The sequence below is a fragment of the Garra rufa genome, chromosome 22 (assembly GCF_049309525.1).
Source record: "Garra rufa chromosome 22, GarRuf1.0, whole genome shotgun sequence".
NCBI lineage: Eukaryota > Metazoa > Chordata > Actinopteri > Cypriniformes > Cyprinidae > Garra > Garra rufa.
Window position 1 is genome coordinate 35,152,044 of NC_133382.1, and position 19,994 is coordinate 35,172,037.

Sequence of the window (19,994 nt, forward strand, 5' to 3'; positions counted from 1 at the left end):
ATTGCATCTGCTTAATTTTTGTTAATGTTATAGTTTGGTAATGTAATATAGTTGTAGCCTACTTGAATGATAAAGTACAACATTATACTCCTATGATAAACAAGCAGCAAAAAATAACTGGGGGGAAAGTTTCTGTCTGGTTATACTACTAAAGTACTTTAAACCATTTAACAGCATCATTACTGCGTCTTTATTGGCTATGGGTACTTTAAACCATATAACAGCTTCAATACAGCGTCTTTGGCAACGCAAACGAACGACTGGAAACTTATTTGCGGTTTTTTGTGTCGATTGCAAGTGACGTCGCAGGTACCGTAGTGTGCAGGTGTCGATTGCAAGTGACGTCACCTGCAGAGGAAGTTTGGGTGACGGAGAGTGCAGGTCAAAAAAAAAAAAAAAAAACGGAGAGTGCAGGTCTGAGAGTGCAGGTCTGGCAGTGGAGGTGCAGGTCTGCAGCCAGACCCTATTGGAACGAACTCGCAAATTATGCTGATTATTTCTGTTGAACATGGTCAATTATTGTCATGTTTTGGGCTGTTATAATCGGTCAGACCAGGAAAAACATTTGGAGTACTACAGACTGCCAAAAGTCGATACAAATCAAGGAGAAGAGTGCAAAAAACTGTCTGAGGAACAAAAGTTGTTTGTGGTTGGCCAAACTGAACCAGGATTCCCAGGGCAAGAATCTTGACAACATTCGTGTTTGTTCTTATCATTTCTGGTCAGGTAGGTGAAATATTAGGCTAATATGTTAATTAATACTGCTCATACATGTCTTTACCACCTATTATCTTTATTTTGTCAAAATATTGTGCCCTTTCCTGCTTACTAAGTCCTTTTCTATATGATTTAGCAGCTTCCACAAGTTTTTCTGTGGTTTAGTCAACATAAATTAGCAGAACAACGTATTCAATAGTACATTAACCATGCCGTTGTTTACATCCAGGTATCTCCAATATGGCTGTGCATCCGGGTAACTGACCAAACTGTAATGTAAGTGCAAACCCTCTATATAATAATCTGACAAAAATCAAACCGTGCTTGTTTAGAATATAATAAATAACCACATTCCTGTTAAATCGCACAAGCTCTGGTGAATGTGGCTTGTTAGGTTTTCCTTTTGGGGTTATAATCCAAAAGTGTGCATATTTAGGGAGATGCAGATGGATTATCTTATTAGTACTTATCAAATTTACACCATTTATGTCAATTTTTGCTAAGTTGTGCAGGAGAGTGCGGCTCACCTGTTTATTTTATGTTGAACTGCTACACGTTCTGCAAAACCAAAGGCCGCTATTTAGCTCTTATGACCAACAAAGAAGTCAGTCTTTTCATATGACATATGGATATGGATATAAGAATGTTTCTATTCATAAAGACGGTCAGGAGAGATGTTTGACAGATGAAACATTAAGTACAGCAGCATATCAGACTTGAGTGAGTGCTTGGTTTATGTGAGTGGATTCATTTTGTCCTTTGAGAGTTTCCCCTTTCGATATTCACATGATCTTAGATAATGTTTCATAAAACTCGGTTTATGAGTTACTCTCAGATCAGAAATAGAACATCATTGAATTTGTGACTTTTACTTTATTGTGGCTTTTACTGCAGTCTGACAAGGCCAGTTTGATATTTTGTAATACAGATATCTTCTGCAAATAAATTACTTTCCACATTTAAATAATTAAAGCTAGTAGTCTATTTTCTAAGACGTAGTTCTCCCAAAAATGAAAACACTGTCGTAATTTACTCAATTTATTGTTAATCAAATCCCTAAATTAATTTCTTGCTTCTGTGGAACACAAAATTAGATGTTAGGCACCATTTGCTGTCATTGTTTGGAGCATATGCAAGGAAATATAAGATGTTTCAATTCCAGAGCCCATTAACATTTCATTTAAGGACATTTTCAATGAGCAGATGACTTTTTAGTCTGCCCCGCCCTCACCCTCACACAAAGTCAGCATGGCTTCAGAAGACTTGAAATATACTGCATAATTAAGTTTCATGAACTTACTTTATACTTTTATGAGGCTTCTGCATTTTTTTTCACCTCAAAAATTAAAGTTTTAATCCCTCAACAATCTTCACAAATTCTCCTTTTGTGCTCTGCTAAAGGAGTTTGGAACGACATCAAACTAATTTTCATTTTTGGACGATTCTTTAATGGAACTGAAAGTCTTTTGGTTTAAAATGGCTTATTTCCTGTTTTTGATTTCCATGCTTAGATTTTCCTGTTTCCTAAGCTATCAATAAATATTCATTTATCATAATATGCTGAATCATATGCCCTTTTACAAAAGTCTGCGAAGTAGACCTATTTATCAGATAAAGTTTATACCAAGTCTGAGTGGTTGCACTAGAGGCAAAGCAAAATAAATGCATGCAACATGCATTTTTAAATAATGCACACCTCTAACTTTTACTTTAGCTAAACTTAAATGCAAAACCTGGCCATTTCACTGCCTCCTTGTACTATTCATGCATAATTCATCAATGTTTATCACCATGCTAGCCAAATTACCAAACCTGACGCATAAATATCATACGCCTTCTGGCAACAGACAGCATCTTAAAAGTGCATATGCTTTGCTTCACCGTGTCTGATTTTTCCATCTTACTGTTTGTTCCTTTAATGACACCTGTCTACAAGTGTGGTACTCCTACCGTGAGCCCTTTGCACACCTTTCATCCTGCAGATTAACTTTCAAATATGTATGGTGAAATTACAGCGCATCGCTTGTAAGTGCTTGAAGCGACACTGTCAAATTTGAGCCACTTTAGTCATTGCAGCACTCTCAGGTTTTCATTCATTTGCCCGGGACTCACATGGCCTTGACTGCGTCTAATCTATTTAAACGCTCTCCCATTGGTTCCCATGCCAGGTTGGATTCATCTTTCTACTTTTCGTAAACGTGATATGAGCTGGCCTGCTATTGTACTGGCTCCTATCTTCTCATCTCTTTCTACACCTTTATCTTCCTCATCTAGAGACACTCCTCCTCCTCCTCCTCTGCAATACGGTTCCTCTCACTATTCAGTTGTGTTTTCTTCAAGGTCATTGGCAGTGACAGTTTTTTTTTCGGTCTGAGCTGTAATGCAATCTTTCTGTCATATTCTAGAGGTGTTCTCTCTCTCTCTGTTCGACAAATCACACTCATATTCCTCACCAACTACTTTGAGATGCAAATCCTATTTAAATCTGTCACTTGCTGGCACCGCAGGCCTGAGAAACCGAGAGCGACCTGTGTCAAGTGATCACAGCAATTTGCAAAACAAGAACAAATTTATGTTATGAAACGCCCTTAGATGCACTCTGGCTTACAGTACAATATTCGGATGATGAAACTCAGTAATGCAACTGATCCCGATAATCACATGATTAATGATAAGCTTCTATCCTATGCACTTTTACAGAAAGACAATAGCATTGTGTTCCTTTAAGTACACTTGAAATACACTATTACAGAATCTACATGACATTATGAATATATGAATATGCAATGATACAAAAGGCCACAATGGCTCAAATATGGTTCTTAATAGTGCTGCTTGCTAAAGAAATGACATGTGTAGGTGCGGGCTGCACGATTAATCGTACGATGTTGTGAGGTGCGTTTAGTCAATGAAGCCGGTACTTTGCGATAATGACAAAAAATAATATTTTCTGGAATTTTGTCAAATTTTGCTGAGCTTCTGATATTCTTCATATTCTGTGTTTAACCTAATTAAACACATGCATCATCTTGTGTCAAATTCCTAAATTTAATCAATAAATTCAAGTAGTGAGACACTATAGGGCTGTTACCATATGACAGCGTCTTAGTGCCAGATTAAATAAAAAAAAAAAAAAAATCAAAGATTACAAAATTACGAGAATAAACTCAGAATATTAGGAGAATAAGGTTGAATAAGGTAGGAGAGTAAGGTCTCTAGGAGAATAAGGTCGAAATATTAGGAGAATAAAGGTCATTTTGAGAGGTGTTTTGACAGTTCAGAGCCACCGTAAAATTGTTTTTAAAATTATTTTTCTCTTTTTAAGAAGAGAGTGAACAACAAAATCATCCTCGCTGCTTGAAGATTCCGTTTTGTGGTGTTTTGGTGGGGTTTTTTTTTTGGCAACGGATGAACTCAGTGTGCAAGGTTTCTGTGCTTGACGATTTTTTTTAGGATCGCGAATACGAAAAAACACGTACGAAATTTCGGACTCAGTGTGCAATAACCCTAACGTCGAAATGTTTAGAGAATAAAGACAAAATGTTTTAAGAATAAATTTATTAAATTGTAGCAATTAAAGTTATAATATTTGGAGAGTATAGCCTGTGCATTCAAATGGCCCCGATTGAGAGCACCAGGAGAAGTTGCTAGGGAAAACGTGTGAAAAACACATTATTTTAATATACGTATTGTTTGTATTTCACAAAAAAAAAAAATGAATAGCATAGGATAGAAGTTAATATTTTGGAATATCTCCCCATGCTCCCAATCCGGGCCACTCTCAAAATATTATAAATTTAATTTCGACTTTATTCTCAAAATATTATGATTTTTAACCACAAATGCTCATCTTGCACTAGCTCGACCTTATGCATTACGTACATTGGAAAGGTCACGCGTGACATAGGCGGAAGCACTAACCCATTGTTTACAAAGCAAACGTGCAAAGAAAGTCAAACACCTTTTACAAAAAAGGTAAAGGAACAATGTCTGATGATTTTGAAGTTGGAGGGGGAAATGAAATGGATTTTTTCACCCTATACCCTACCTTTTTGAACCGAACTACACACAGACGAAGAACTAACAATGTGTGATCTTTCCAACAAGATTACATAATGCGTAAAGTTGCGCATGCACATCGCAGAGCTAGTGCAAGATAAGCATTTGTGGTTAAAAATGATCATAAGACCATTATTCTTTGGTAAGGATTGTGTAGAGCCCTTTGAAGCTGCTCTGGAACTGCAATTTGGACCATTGAAGTTTACTATATGGAGAAAAATCATGGAATGCTTTCCTCAAAAACCTTAATTTCTTTTCTAATGAAGAAAGACATAAACATCTTGAATGATATGGGTTGAGTGAAGTATCAGGAATTTTATTTTATATATTAGAATGTAAGACAATTTGTGTGAGAACCTTTTCTACAAACGTAAGAACACTGTTATGGTATTATTTGTGAACGAGACCCACTGTGATCAATTTGTAATGATAAAAAAGTGGTGTCTTGTTTTAATGTATTTTAATTGTTACAGTACAATGTTTAACCTTGATTAACATACCATCTAGTAAAGCTTCCATTTACTTCAGAGACACTGAATTCACATCCAGTGAGATCTTCTGAAGAACAATGCTTACTACAGCATTTTCTGCAAAACAATGATATTTCTCTGACCCCTATTTTAGAAGTTAATCTTTTGAGGTATCTCTGTGGCTGTCCGGTGACGCTCTCATTTTTAATCTTCTGCTCTTGTGTTCTTCTGCTGTCACCTCCTGGCCTCTCTTTAGCCCCGCCCTCTTCGTCTTCTCTAAAGCAATTCCTCTTGAGAGCTGCACTATTGTCATTTATATGTCCAACACCAAGTCCCTGTGCTGTCCTCGGTGACCTCTTCTGTGTACAACAACAAACCTGAGCTGCGCTGTTGCATGTAATAGCTCGTAATCACTCTGACCCTGTGACCTACGCAGGTCTGCCGGGATGAGATTGGAAGTGAGACTGGTATTCTTGTCCTTACTAACTGCCTCCAGCCATCACACTGAGTCAGGCATCATATTCTCCGTCTTGCCCTCTATGCTGACCCTCAGTCTTTGGTCTGTATGATTGAGCCCACCTGATTACAGGGATATGAGGCTGAGATGTCAGAACACGTCTGTGTCGTTTTCAACCTGATGTCATTCTCAAGTGAGCGAGGATAAAATGTTTTGGCGGGGCTCAACTGTAAGAATGGTCTGATGGCCTGGAGCCCGTATAAAAGAGTTTGGGGCCAGTTTACAAAATTGTCAAACGTCATCTCACATTTGCTGGTGTTTTTTCATGTTTATGTTATGTTTTTATTTTTTGAGAATTGTTTAGATTTTTTTTTTCAAGCAGGAAGTTTATAATAAATTAATATGAATAAATAAATAAATACATGTAAAAATCTAAATAAATAAATACAATAATATAAAATATATTTTAGAATACCTTTTTTTTGACATGATCATTTTTTTCAGGGTCAGGGAGATACATAATAGCTGTAAAATTACAAAAACATTACACCTTTTTTTAATTCTGTGTAATTAATAAAAAATATATAATAATAATAATAATAATAATAATAATAATAATAATAATAATAATAATAATAATAATAATAATATTATTATTATTATATTAGAATTTTTTTATTTTAATTATCTATATGATGAAATAATAATAATAATAATAATAATAATAATAGTAATTAGTTTTTTCACTGGTCTCAGCACTATTTTGTTATTTACATTTTAGCAACAACAAAAAAAATAATTCTAAAATATATTTTAGACTATATATAGACTATATACATATACATAGAATATTATTTTTTTAGAATTGTTTAAAAATAATATATTTTTTGTTTAGTTCTAAAATATATCTAAATATATATCTATATAACTATAATTATATATATGTATTAGATTTTTATTTTATTTTAATTATCCATATAATAATAAATAATTCGTTTTTTTACACATCACAACACAATTTATTTACATTTTAGCAACATATTTTTATTAGCATCTGTAAAGTAAGCTTAACATATAATAATAAGTAAGATATTAAAATATTGTTTAGAGTATTTTTAAGAAAGTTTTAGTGAGATGTACTTAGTTTTTTCATCCACCATAAAATATTAATATTAATAATATATAATTCTGTAAAAATAAAATATAATTTTGTGTATATATTTTAATAATAATTAAAATTTTTAAAATAATTTAAAATAGAAAAGTATGTTTTATAATTCTTTATTATTATTATTATTATTATTATTATTATTATTATTATTATTATTAATAATAATAATATTTTTTCTTCTCCTGCCAGTGTTTTCACTGGTCTTACCACAATTTTTTTATTATTTACATTTTAGCAATATAATTTTACAAGTATCTGTAAAGTAAGTTAATAATAATAATAATAATAATACAAATAAAATGGTTATTAAAATAAGAGTATTGTTAATAAATATATATTTATATATTTAATTTAAAAAAAGTGAAATTGTTGGATGGGAGAATTTTTTTTTGACCAATCAACTGGTGATAAAGTCTTTATGTTTGAATAATTCTGGCTTTCTCTTGGTACCTACAGTTTGATCTAAAATGGGTTCTGTTCATTCTTCATTGCTTCTATTTTTCAGGCCTGTCAAACCATTTTTCTTCATTGCAAATAAAATGAAATAAAGAGTAGATAGGATCAGGAATTTGAGCAAACATACATGGCTAAATTCCACGTATTTAGAGACAGCTAAACAGGTAGTCTCAAAGCACAATCAAATACATCAATCACTTTCTTCTGATACGAGCCAGTAAATTATTCATCCTTTCCAAATAAAGGTCTCATCATGGCTGCCAAGATATCAGCTTGACATATGCATTAGACCGAGAGACGGTGATGAAATCCACTTGCAAAGCTGTGAAACCTTATAACCTAGGGACATGCACTTTTAACAAAATGGAAGACAGCGAAAAGAAGAAAAGAAGAGCATCGTCAGATCAATAACCACATCCAGCTGATTCTCTCGTCTCACCCGGTTCTGCTCTAAGGTCCCTTCAGAACCGTTTTAAGTGATGACAGCATGTGAGATCGTACGGGAGCAGTAAGGCGTTCATATGGGACGAGGTCTGCTCCACGGCGTTGATTGAGGGATCACAACAGCGTCTGAGGGGAAAAGCTCACATGCTCTGCCCACACTGGAGCGTGCAATCCCAGCCGGAGCAGCTGCGGAGGAAGTCTGTCGAGAGTCTGCTCCAGTGTCCGGATGGAGTCGCGGGTTAATGTGGCGTCTCGTGGCAAGAGGGGGCAGGGGATGTAATTATGCTCAGGCTGAATGCTTACATTAATGAAGTTTTAGAGCTCCACGTTTCCTCAGGCCTCGCTAATGAGCCTTGCGCATAATTAGCAGCTCGCCTGATGAAGTTGTTAGGCTGAAGACAGCTTCCACCCCTACCGCTGATGACGTGCTCTACAGCGCCACTGATCGGCTCAAAGAAACTCGCACTGATCAAAAGCAGGCTTCCCAGATGGCTTTTATGGCGCCGGGCGTGAGCAATCAGATATACCAAGTCGTGCCCTCAGGCATCTACAGATCTTATACTTCAGATCTTTTGTAGTTCACTTCTGTTATTCTTTTCCTGGACATGCACTCAGGCCTTGAAAATACAATGTGAATGACATGCTGCTAATTGCTGCATTGTTCAGACCACCCTGATGGAAAGTGGATGCTGGTGTCTCCACTAGAATTGTTAACTAGCATTAAAGGAGAAGTTCACTTCCAGAACAAATATTTACAGATAATTTACTCAACCCCCTTTTCACCCAATTTCATGTCTTTCTCTCTTCAGTCATGAAGACGTTATGTTTTTTCATGAAAACATTTCAGGATTTCTCTCCATATAGTGGACTTCTATGATGCAGCTTCAGAGGGCTCTAAATGATCCCAGCCAAGTAATAAGGGTCTTATCTAGCAAAACGATTGGTTATTTTCTTTTAAAAAATTACAATTTGTATACTTTTTAACTCAAATGCTTGTCTTGTCTAGCTCGGCGTGAGCTGTGTATTCCAGTTCAGGACAGTTAGGGTATGTCGAAAAATGCCTCGGGTTACTCTCGTAACCCTAGTTCCTCAAGGGAACGAGACGCTGCGTCGTAACACTTTGGGAACGCCTCCAAAAGCATTACGACGCAGCTCGACGTTCCCGAAGGGGAACTTTAATCTCATTTTCTTCTTTAACTTTAAAATCATTCTACATCGCTGTTTTTTGTAAAGGGCATTTGATCTTCTTTGCATGTTATTTGTAAACACTTGGTCGGTACTTCTGCAGCAATGTGGGACGATTTTGAAGTTGGAGGAGAAAATGAGCTGGAAGTTTTTCGACCTACCCTAACTGTCTTGAACCGGAATACAACCGGAGTTCACGCACAGCTAGGCAAGACGAGCATTTGATGTTAAAAAGTACATAAATTGTCAATTTATTTAAAAAAAATAACCGATCGTTTCGCTAGATAAGACCCTTCTTTCTAGACTGGGATTGTTTAGAGCCCTTTGAAGCTGCATTTAAACTTCATTTTGGAAATTCAAACTCTGGGGCACCACAGAAGCCCATTATATGGAGATAATTCCTTAAATGTTTTCCTCAAAAACATAATTTCTTTACGACTGAAGAAAGAAAGACATGAACATCTTGGATGACAAGGGGGTAAATAAATTATCTGTAATTTTTTTGTTCTGGAATGAACTTCTCGTTTAACATTTGCCTATCAGAAATACCATGATTTGTGGATGATTGATTTTTTTTTTTTATGTGGCAGATGCTTTTAACCAAAGTGACTTTTTCAGGTTATGTTTTATTGGTTATTCTTTCCCTGGGAGTTAAACTTGACCTTGGTGTTGCTAGCAGAGACAGGAATACACTTGTTCTGAATGGCCTAAACCATAATGTTTCTGCCATGGAATAAAAGTAATTGTGACCTTTTTATTTAACAATAAGGACCTTTCCCCCCCTTTTTTTTAGAATTCCAAGGTTTTTTATTATCTCGAAACTCAGTTTTAGTTTTTGCAATTCTGTTTTTTCCCCCTCCAGAATAAAAAATAAAGAGTTTATGGATTTTTTTCGTCACAATTGTAAGTTTGTGTCTTACAATCCTGACTTTATATCCAAATCTGAGGCCATATTTTGGCAAAGAAAGTTGTTAGATTAAAAAGTCATAACTTTGTTTTAAATATTTTTTTAACTTTTTAATTAATTTAATTGTTTATTTATTCATTCATTTTTGAATTTTTATTTTTTAAAGTAGTTTAATTAGTTAGCCTGGCATTATGCATTTTGCTGTATTGAGAGAAAATGATTTCATAGCAATCTTTTTTCCAGCAAAATATACTATGCAAATGTATGATTACATTATTCACACAGACAAATTTTATTAGACAATATTTTAATAATTTGCTCTGGATTTAGTACAATATACAAGCCAATTATTTAAAGCGATCAGTTACTCAAAAAAAAAAAAAAATATCGTTTACTCACCCTCATGTCATTTCAAACCTTTTTTCCCCCCTGCAGAACTGAAAAAAAATATTTTGTTCCATCAGAAAATAATAAAATAAAAATGAATAAATAAAATAAAATTGAACAGGTTTTTATGACAGCCACTATTTAAATTTAAAAATATAATTGTTATTGTAACTTTCTTATTATAAAAACTTAACTGGGTGTAATTTAAGTGTTTGTATACGAATCAGTTAATTTTAACCTTCAATATTATACTAATGTAGAACCAACTGACTCTTAAGCATATTTTACAGCATTAGTTTAGAGATTTTTTTTCTCCTTGAGAAAAAATTTGGCACATACTGTGCCTGATATACTGTATATCCAAAATAATCGATATCGCATTGGAAATCAATCAAATCACAAGTTTGTGAATCAGAATCAAAATGACATTATTATGTAATCATACTTCATATTTTCACACAGTATAAATAGCTCTTCATAGACACTTTGTGCTACTTCTGTCAAACCACAGGCTCTGTGCTTCACTGGTAACATGTATGCACGCACACACACAATCATTTCCCAATATCATGCTCCGTCAGTCGTGACATGGATTAACACTTTTCTTTCACACCTCTCCCACTTCACTTCCTCTGTTTTTTTTTTTTTTTTTGACACTTAAAAGCTCATATCTCAGGCCGGGTTCAGACAAGACAAGCAAACCCCTCTCACATCACAAAACCCTTGTGTTTCGTCATTGCTTGTCAAAACTACATCTCGGCACACAGAAGCAGGCTGTCTTTGTATATCCCAGTGCAACAAAAGAGCCTGGTGAGACTCTAGAGACCAGTAGATTAGCTGGAAATGGTGTTTGTTTTCATCTGAGGCATCTGGAAAGCTGTACAGGACATGTCGACAGAGCAGGAACCGACTTGTGACCTTTCCTGTGGCACTCGTGTCAGTCATAGCTGGATTTGAGAGTGGAGACCAGAGAGTAAAGAAAGATGAAGGGTTGAGGGTAAATTGACCTTGTGTCAGGTCTACAGATTTAGCAGGACCACCGGGGTGAAACCCCAACGGACGTTTTAAGTAGTAAGTGTGTCAGGCTGAACGCGCTGCTGGAAGTCCACCTGACAGCACATGCACATACATACATTTCAGCCCACGGGAGTTTGAGATCGATAGGGTGTAATTGCCCTCTGCGCACCGCCCCAGCCATGAATCACAGAGTGCATGAAGAGGACGAGGGATGCTTGCAAAAGTGCATGTGTGTGTGCACATGCAGGTAGAGATGGGAATCTTACGGAATTTAGAGATTGTGGTTCTGATTCCGTTTCTTTAATTGTTCCATTATTAATTCTGTATACCTTTGAGGAAGGAACATGTGTTTAAACATTTGTTTATTGTTTTTGCAGTCTGTCGTGCAATATGCATGGAGCATTTTGTAGTTGCGTTTTTGTTGTTTTTAATACCATATTTTAATTATTCATTCACTTTTGGTAAATTGAAAAAAATTGTCTTTTAAACAGCCATGCTAAACTGTGCACTGTACATGTTTAAAAGAACCAGCTCATAGGAGTTGTTTGTTCAGTAACCTGAATGCTGTTGTAGGTTTCAGGAGTCAAGAGTCTTATGCTGCGTCCCAATTCACCTACTTATACTATGCCCTAAAAGTATGTACTCTTTTTGTGAAGAAAAAGTACATACTTTTGAGTATGTAGCAGAATAGTAGGCAAGCTTTGGGACATACTACTTCGTCATAACTGCTTCTTTAACGGACGCTCTGTTGCTTAGTTACCTGAATCCTGTCACTGTTTAAACTGCCCTGTCAATCATCACAGTTAACATTATCAACATTTAGTTTAATTTAATTTCCTACCGTATTAGAGAGAAATGAAGTGGCACGTTCTTTCACAAGACTTTTATGCCGAGAACTCTGCTCTTGTGTTTGCATAATTACGCATTTAAACGTTAATGACCAAATCTATCATTATACAAGTTCATAATGTTGCTGCACATGAAATATAACACGGATAACATTAAAAAAATGATTTTTTTATCAGGTTACACATTGATTATTTATCACTCAAACCCCTTTCTCTACCTGTCCGTTGGTCGCGCATATCCTCCATGTTTGTAGTTTTTTAACACTTTTAATGCGTGTTTGTAGTTCTAATCGAATCCTAATTCTAATTTTGAATACTATTTTGGACGGATAGTATGCGAATTGGGATGCAGTATTTGTTTAGGAATCAAGACTATGGTTGCATTGTAAATAATTGACCTACTAAAAAAAAATCATAAGAGTCTTATATGAGTTGTTTGTTTGCTGATTAGACTACTCTGGTCAAGCTAAATGTTTTTTGATTTACTGAAAAGAACTGGCTCATAATTAGAACTAGTTTTAGTGAATGTTTCATTAAAAGGAACCAGCTCATAAGAACCTATTGTTTGAGAATCAGACTACACCAGTCGTGCTGTATGTTTTTGTTTGACTAAAAGAAACAGCTCATAGGAGTCTGTAATTCAGGAATCAGATTACCAGAATATTTCAGATTCAGTAAAAAGACTTTTAAGAATAATTGGTTCAGACTACTCTGGTTGCATTGTAAATATTTGACCCACCAAGAAGAACCAAATCATGGGTCATTCGTTGGAGAATCAGACTAAGGTGTAAAAAGAACCAGCTCATTTGAGCAATTTGTTCTGGAACAGAACTAAGCTGGTTGTTTTGTATGTTTTTAAATCACTTAAGAATCAGCTTATAGTGGTTCATTTAAAAACTAGACTCTGGTCAAGCTGAATGGTTTTTGATTCACTGAAAAGAGCCGGCTCATAAGAGTAATTCGTTTAGGATTAGAACTAGGTTTAGTGAATGTTTTTAATTCATTTTAAAGGACCAGCTCATAAGAACCAATCGTTTGAGAATCAGACAACACAGTTGTGCTGTATGTTTTTGATTCGAAAAGGAGGATGAAAAGAAATGGCTCATAGGAATCAGTGGTTTGTGAATTTGGCTACCAGAATGTTTCGGATTTACTAAAAAGAGTAGACTTTTAAGAATAATTGGTTCAGAATAAGAACTATACTGGTTGTGCTGTATGTATTTGGTTCCACTGAACGTTGGAAACGTTGCTTTTGGGTAATGAAGCATAATGTTTTTGATTCACTAAAAAGAACCACCTCATAAGTTATTTCTTTAAGAATCTGACTAGTCAACCTGTATACTTTTGATTCAGTAAAAGAAACTCATAAGAGTCAGTGGTTCGAAAGTCAGACTACCAGAATGTTTCTGATTCACTAAAAAAGTCGACTTTCGAGAATAATTAGCTCACTTTTTGTTAGAGAATCCAACTACACTAGTCAAGCTCATGTTATTCAGTAGTTTGGGAATCAGACTACCTGAATGTTTCTGATTCACTAGTCATTTGTTGCAAAATTGTACTTCGCCGGGTTATGCTGTATGTGCTGTAGATTCAGTTCAGACACTTTTAGCACAGTGTTCCACCACTGGTGAGAAAGTACACCTTGGAGAACCTTTAACAAAACCGAATGTCTTGAAAAACATTTGGTTATGGTATTAAAATAAGATAAATAAATAAATATTTAAATTTTCTGTTCAAAATCCTGCGTGCATATCACACATTAGCGCTTCTTGCCATAATCCTTCCCTCTTGCTACAGCTGCACACCTACAGTCATTACACTGAAACACTCCACTGATGCACTAAATTGGTGTTTTGGCAACAAAAATATTTCTCATCAGAGGGTTAGACCTTTTCAGACAGTAATTGGTACGGTACAATATTGTGTTTTAGCTGGCCTGCGTTCATCCCATCAGCCTCCGAGCTCCAGGACGCCACTGCTCTACTCATTAAATTCATTGCGATATATAATGTCAGCCTCTTTAACACGTTGTAGAGTGGAGCATGACGACAATCGCTTGTTGCACACAAGGGAACTGTGTGTGGAAAGCTTCCGAGAACAGGAAGGAATTACTATAGCTAGTTACAACATTTTGGACATTTTTGGCAGAGGAATAATAATGTTTAACCTTGTTGTGTATGTTTTTTTTCCACATCTCGCTTCTTATTTTCACACTTTGGATCTAAATTACGCTCATTAGCTGAAAATTGATATCACACATGAGTAATTACAAAGTTTTGGCTTCCTGTGGGCCTCTAGAATGTTTCAAACATGTCAACAATTAAACGTCTGTTTTTATAACCTTCAATGCGCATGTCACTGGCAGTTTGTAGCGGTTCATTAAAGTATCAGTCGTGGCCATGAGATTGACACCTTCGCCGTTGCTTTGTCACTTTGAAACCTTGTGAAAACTTTCAAACATTTATTTTCCCCTGAAATCAATGTCAAGGCTCCTTCATGTTGCTCATTAGCGTATGAAGCCATTAGCTCTTCTTGAGAAGCTGTTGTTTTGTTTAACAGCTAAAGCTCTGTGACTGTTTTGAGATCAACATGATGAGCTGTCGCTCTACTGTGAGGAATTACGGAAAGTTGAAATGTAACTGAAAATATATTGAAATATATTGAGGCGTGCTGACAAGCGACAACAGCGGATGTGGACCAAAACTATGCTAAATAGAATCGATTCTTGAATTGCCATCAGTCCTGTCTCTTTTAGCGTGCTCTCTTGCTTTCCTCTTTCTTATACCTCCCTCTCTTTATTTATTTGCCCAGGTCTCATCCAATCGAGCGAGAGATCCCTCCATGAAAAGGGCAGGCTGCCAAGCCACGGCGACTGTGACAGAGCAATGCATTAGGACATTAAGACACCCACTCCCTTGCTGAAAATCAATCACACACTTCTGCATGCATTATGGGCAGAGAAGGGCACACGGTAGATTGCTTACTACCTCTACGCCTGCAGTCGAGCCAGCCCTACCTCCATGTCCTTGCTGTTCTTATCATGCCCGTTGAAGAGGAGGGTTGGGACCTGAAGACGCTGAAACGTCTGTTTCTCAGGTGAAGAAGTGGCTTTCTGAGCGTTTTGGCTGGAGGGTTGTTATCTTGAGGCTTGCAGGGCAGCATGGGTGTTTTTGCGAGATTAACCCAAACATGTGCAGAGTGTGACACTAGAAACTATAAGTGCAGTTTTTTTTTTACAAAATGAAAGGGAAAAAATATAAATACTTCCCTTACTAGCTTAGACCAGCAAGAATTTCCAAACTGATTTGGCGTTTGTCTTGCTGGTGGACCAGCATAACTTAGCAAAACTTGCTGGTTAACACTCACGTTGTGTTGTAAATGACTTGATATGAATAGTAATTTGAATATTAACCTTTTATTTTATATTCAGTTTGTTTTTAATAAGTTTGTCTGACCTAATCAAAACATCAAAGGGATAATTCATCCAAAAAAATTTAATTACCCAATGATTTACTCATCCTTAAGCCATCCTAGGTGTATATGTCTTTCTTCTTTCAGACAAATACTAACAGAGTTATATTAAAAAATGTCCTGGCTCTTCCAAGCTTTACAATGAATGGCTGGTGGGATTTTTAAGTCCAATACGGTGCATCCATCCATCCATCCATCATAAGTACTCCACACAGTTCTGGGGTGTTAATAAAGGCCTTCTAAAGCGAACCGATGTGTTTGTGTAAGAAAAATATCTGTATTTAAAACTTTTTAAACTGTAATATCTGGCTTCTGCAGGCATTCACAAGAAAGGGTGACATTCATCACTGCATTCCTTTTAACACTAACAACACACTGCCCCAAACCCTCAAAAAGGTGGTCGATCAGGGAAGTATTTCAGGTTAAGCTAGACAAAAAGCCTGTTGGCCATGTCAGAACACCAGAATCCTGTGCATTCTCGTTTTAAAATGAAAACGATCCTTGTCTACAAGCATTTTCACTGCATTTCAGAAATGATCTAAATCTACACTACACAATCGAAAATTCATATCATATGACCATTCATGCAGGTACAACCATAGATGTGTATAGGTAGATGCCCTAATATTTAGATGGATGACATGTCTACATGCTTGCAGCGGTCAAATATTGCATCTACCTATATCAGGGGTGCACAACCCTGTTCCTGGAGATCTACCTACCTGCACACTTTAGTTCAAGCCCTCCTCCAACACAGCTGTCTGTAATTATCAAGCGACCGTTGCAAATCATTTAAACTCTGTGTGAGCACGTCATAAATAGAACGTGGCAGCAGATTGCTGTCGGGGATTTGCCGTGTCACGCCACGCCACCCCGCGCCGCATCCAGTGTAGACAGAATCCCTGCTGAAAAAAACAGCTAAAATCAGCCTAGGCTGGTTGGCTGGTCTTAGCTGGTTTAAGCTGGAAATGGCTGGTTTTAGCTGGTGGTTTCCCAGCCTGACCAGCTAAGACCAGCCTGACCAGCCTGGCCAGGCTGGAAAAATGGCCAAAACCCCTCTAAAACCAGCCTGCCTCCCAGCTATGACCAGCTAAAACCAGGCTGGTTGACCAGCTAAAACCAGCCAACCAGCCTAGGCTGGTTTTAGCTGGTTTTTTCACCAGGGAACAGGTTCTTGTCACGGTAGGAATAAGGGTCTGGGTCCAAATGCAGGGAGAAAGGTGTTTTAATAAAACAAATAAACAAACCAAGACAAAAGGCCAACACGGCACAAAACTAATAACTAAAACACAAAATAACAAAACCAAGAACAAGATCAAAAACCAGGGATATCAGGAACACAAAAGTACATCAAAGACACAAGACAATGCAGACCTGAAAACGGAATGAAGAGTGAGTGTTCTTATACAGAGTCCAGATAGTGAACAGCTGTGTGTGAATCAGTGTTAATGACAAAACAGACGTGAAGAATCAGAGGAGTGCAGTGCAAACAGCGACCTCAGGTGGCTGAGGGAAAACCCACAGCCCCGATCATGACAGTTCTATTGTATCTTGTCACGTCGCGCTGCGTTGCGCCGCGCTGCTCGCGTCCGGTGTAGACACGGTGTCAGTTTTTGCTACGGTTATGCCCGTTTACACTAGTCCAGCATTTTCGATGCTCAAAAACAGAGACTTTTGAAAATGCTGCAGACCCTGTTTTAGTTTGAAAACTCAGGGGTTGCGTTTCAGTGTAAACAGACCAAAACGAAGACTTTTGAAAATGGTGGCGTGGCTCCCCACGTTCGTTCTGCAAATCATTGATGACTGTGTAAACAATAACATTATGCTCATTGTTGTACCCATAGATACACTATATTGCCAAAAGTATTCGCTCACCCATCAAAATAATCGGAATCAGGTGTTCCAATCACTTCCATGGCCACAGGTGTATAAAATCAAGCACCTAGGCATGCAGACTGTTTTTACAAACATTTGTGAAAGAATGGGTCGCTCTCAGGAGCTCAGTGTATTCTAGCGTGGAACTGTGATAGGATGCCTCCTGTTCAACAAGTCCAGTCGTGAAATTTCCTTGCTCCTAAATATTCCACAGTCAGCTGTATTATAAGAACATGGAAGCCTTTGGGAACGACAGCAACTCAGCCACAAAGTGGTAGGCCATTTAAACTAATGGAGCGGGGTCAGCGGATGCTGAGGCGCATAGTGCAAAGAGGTCACCAACTTTCTGCAGAGTCAATCGCTACAGACCTCTAAACTTCATGTGGCCTTCAGATTAGCTTAAGAACAGTGTACAGAGAGCTTCATGGAATGGGTTTCCATGGCCGAGCAGCTGCATCCAAGCCATACATCACCAAGTGCAATGCAAAGCATCGGATGCAGTGGTGTAAAGCACGCCGCCACTGGACTCTAGAGCAGTGGAAACGAGTTCTCTGGAGTGACGAATCGCGCTTCTCCATCTGGCAATCTGATGGACGAGTCTGGGTTTGGCGGTTGCCTGGAGAACGGTACTTGTCTGACTGCATTGTGCCAAGTGTAAAGTTTGGTGAAGGGGGGATTATGGTGTGGGGTTGTTTTTCAGGAGCTGGGCTTGGCCCCTTAGTTCCAGTGAAATGAACTCTGAATGCTTCAGCATACCAAGACATTTTGAACAATTCCATGCTTCCAACTTTGTGGGAACAGTTTGGAGCTGGCCCCTTCCTCTTCCAACATGACTGTGCGCCAGTGCACAAATCAAGGTCCATAAAGACATGGATGACAGAGTCTGGTGTGGATGAACTTGACTGGCCTGCACAGAGTCCTGACCTCAACCCGATAGAACACCTTTGGAATGAGTTAGAGCAGAGACTGAGAGCCAGGCCTTCTCGTCCAACATCAGTGTGTGACTTCACAAATGCGCTTCAGGAAGAATGGTCAAAAGTTCCCATAAACACACTCCTAAACCTTGTGGACAGCCTTCCCAGAAGAGTTGAAGCTGTTATAGCTGTAAAGGGTGGACCGACATCATATTGAATCCTATGGATTAGGAATGGGCTGTCACTTAAGTTCATATGTGAGTCAAGGCAGGTGAGCGAATACTTTTGGCAATATAGTGTATGTATAGGTAGATGCCCCATTCGACTGCTCCAAGCACATACAGTAGACGTGTCCGCCATCTAAAAAAATAAGGAATCTACCTACACATATCTATGGTTGTACCTGCATGAATGATCACGTGACATGCGTTTTCGGTTGTGTAGTGTAGACGGAGATTGTTTCTGAAACGCAGTGAAAACGCCAGTATAGACGAGGATCGTTTTGTGTAGTGTAGGAACTGTAAGTACTATAGAGAACTGTCTGAGCCAATGAACACCTTTAGCTCAAAAAATTCAATTTAATCCTCCTGTTCTGTTTCATTTGTTCTCACAAGTTGTTTTTTTTTTTTCATAGTGTTTCAACTATTTCAAGGTGGCCAGCGGAGAGAAAAGATGAGCTGATAAATGTATAAATGTACCAGCAAGTGGAAAATGTGAAGAAAGTGGATAAAATAGACCATGAAACAGCAAAATGACGATCTGTCGCAACACCTGATGTTAAGGCTGCTTATTTACATGTAGATTGGATCTGGTCCACCTTGCCATACATCATTTTATTTCTGCGTGGTGAGATTTATTTATTTATTTTCACTCCATTTACTCTGAGTGATTTGTTTGACTCTTTTTCAACTCTTTCAACTGGCTGCAAATTATTCTTTGTGTTTGTTGTTTATGGATACAATTATGATACATTGTTATTAATGTTCCTATTCAGTTTTTCATTCTTCTATGTTTTAAAAACTTGAACTCCTCAAAACTATTCAAACATCATAATGGTGCACAAGTAGCATTAATATACATAACATAGTAGTCAGTAATGGCATCTTCAATCAGTTAACATCTGGTTTCGCCTTAAGCAAGAAAATAGGTTTGTGCTAGAAGAAAACTTTTGTAAAAATATTATAACTTAAATTGCAGGCTGACTTACAAGAATATAATTAATGCATATTATCTAAAATCAAAGATTTAATCGTATTTCATATCGTAGATATTTTTAGCAATGTTGACGCAATAAACAAACCGTGTTTTCTGACAGCTGTTCTTGTGCATCGCAGGAGCTTGATTTTTCATGGTGTAAAGTGATTTCTCTGTGGAGATTCAGACCTTTGGTTTATTTTTAGTGGAGGTAATTAGGCATTCTGTGTCTGTGCTTTATTGTTTGCTTCATTAATCAAATTCTCACATTGTAGAAAAAGTGATGTTATGTGAATTCTTTTTAAGCATGGTCAATTGTTGGAGATCTAAAGGAGAGAAGATGGGTCATCATCTCTGTATACAACATTTAGCTTCATTAACTCCAGTTACTGCTTAAGAAAAACAAGGAAACAGTCATTTAG

General features: G+C 37.2%; 1 long non-coding RNA gene across 1 annotated transcript; it reads left to right on the plus strand.

Annotated features, from left to right (window-relative positions):
* The first annotated feature begins 451 nt into the window (after positions 1 to 451).
* Positions 452 to 19,970, plus strand: LOC141297274 (uncharacterized). The gene is made up of 4 exons (XR_012341346.1): positions 452 to 726; positions 947 to 993; positions 14,930 to 15,214; positions 19,013 to 19,970. It is a non-coding gene; the product is annotated as an uncharacterized lncRNA (long non-coding RNA).
* The last annotated feature ends 24 nt before the right edge of the window (positions 19,971 to 19,994 follow it).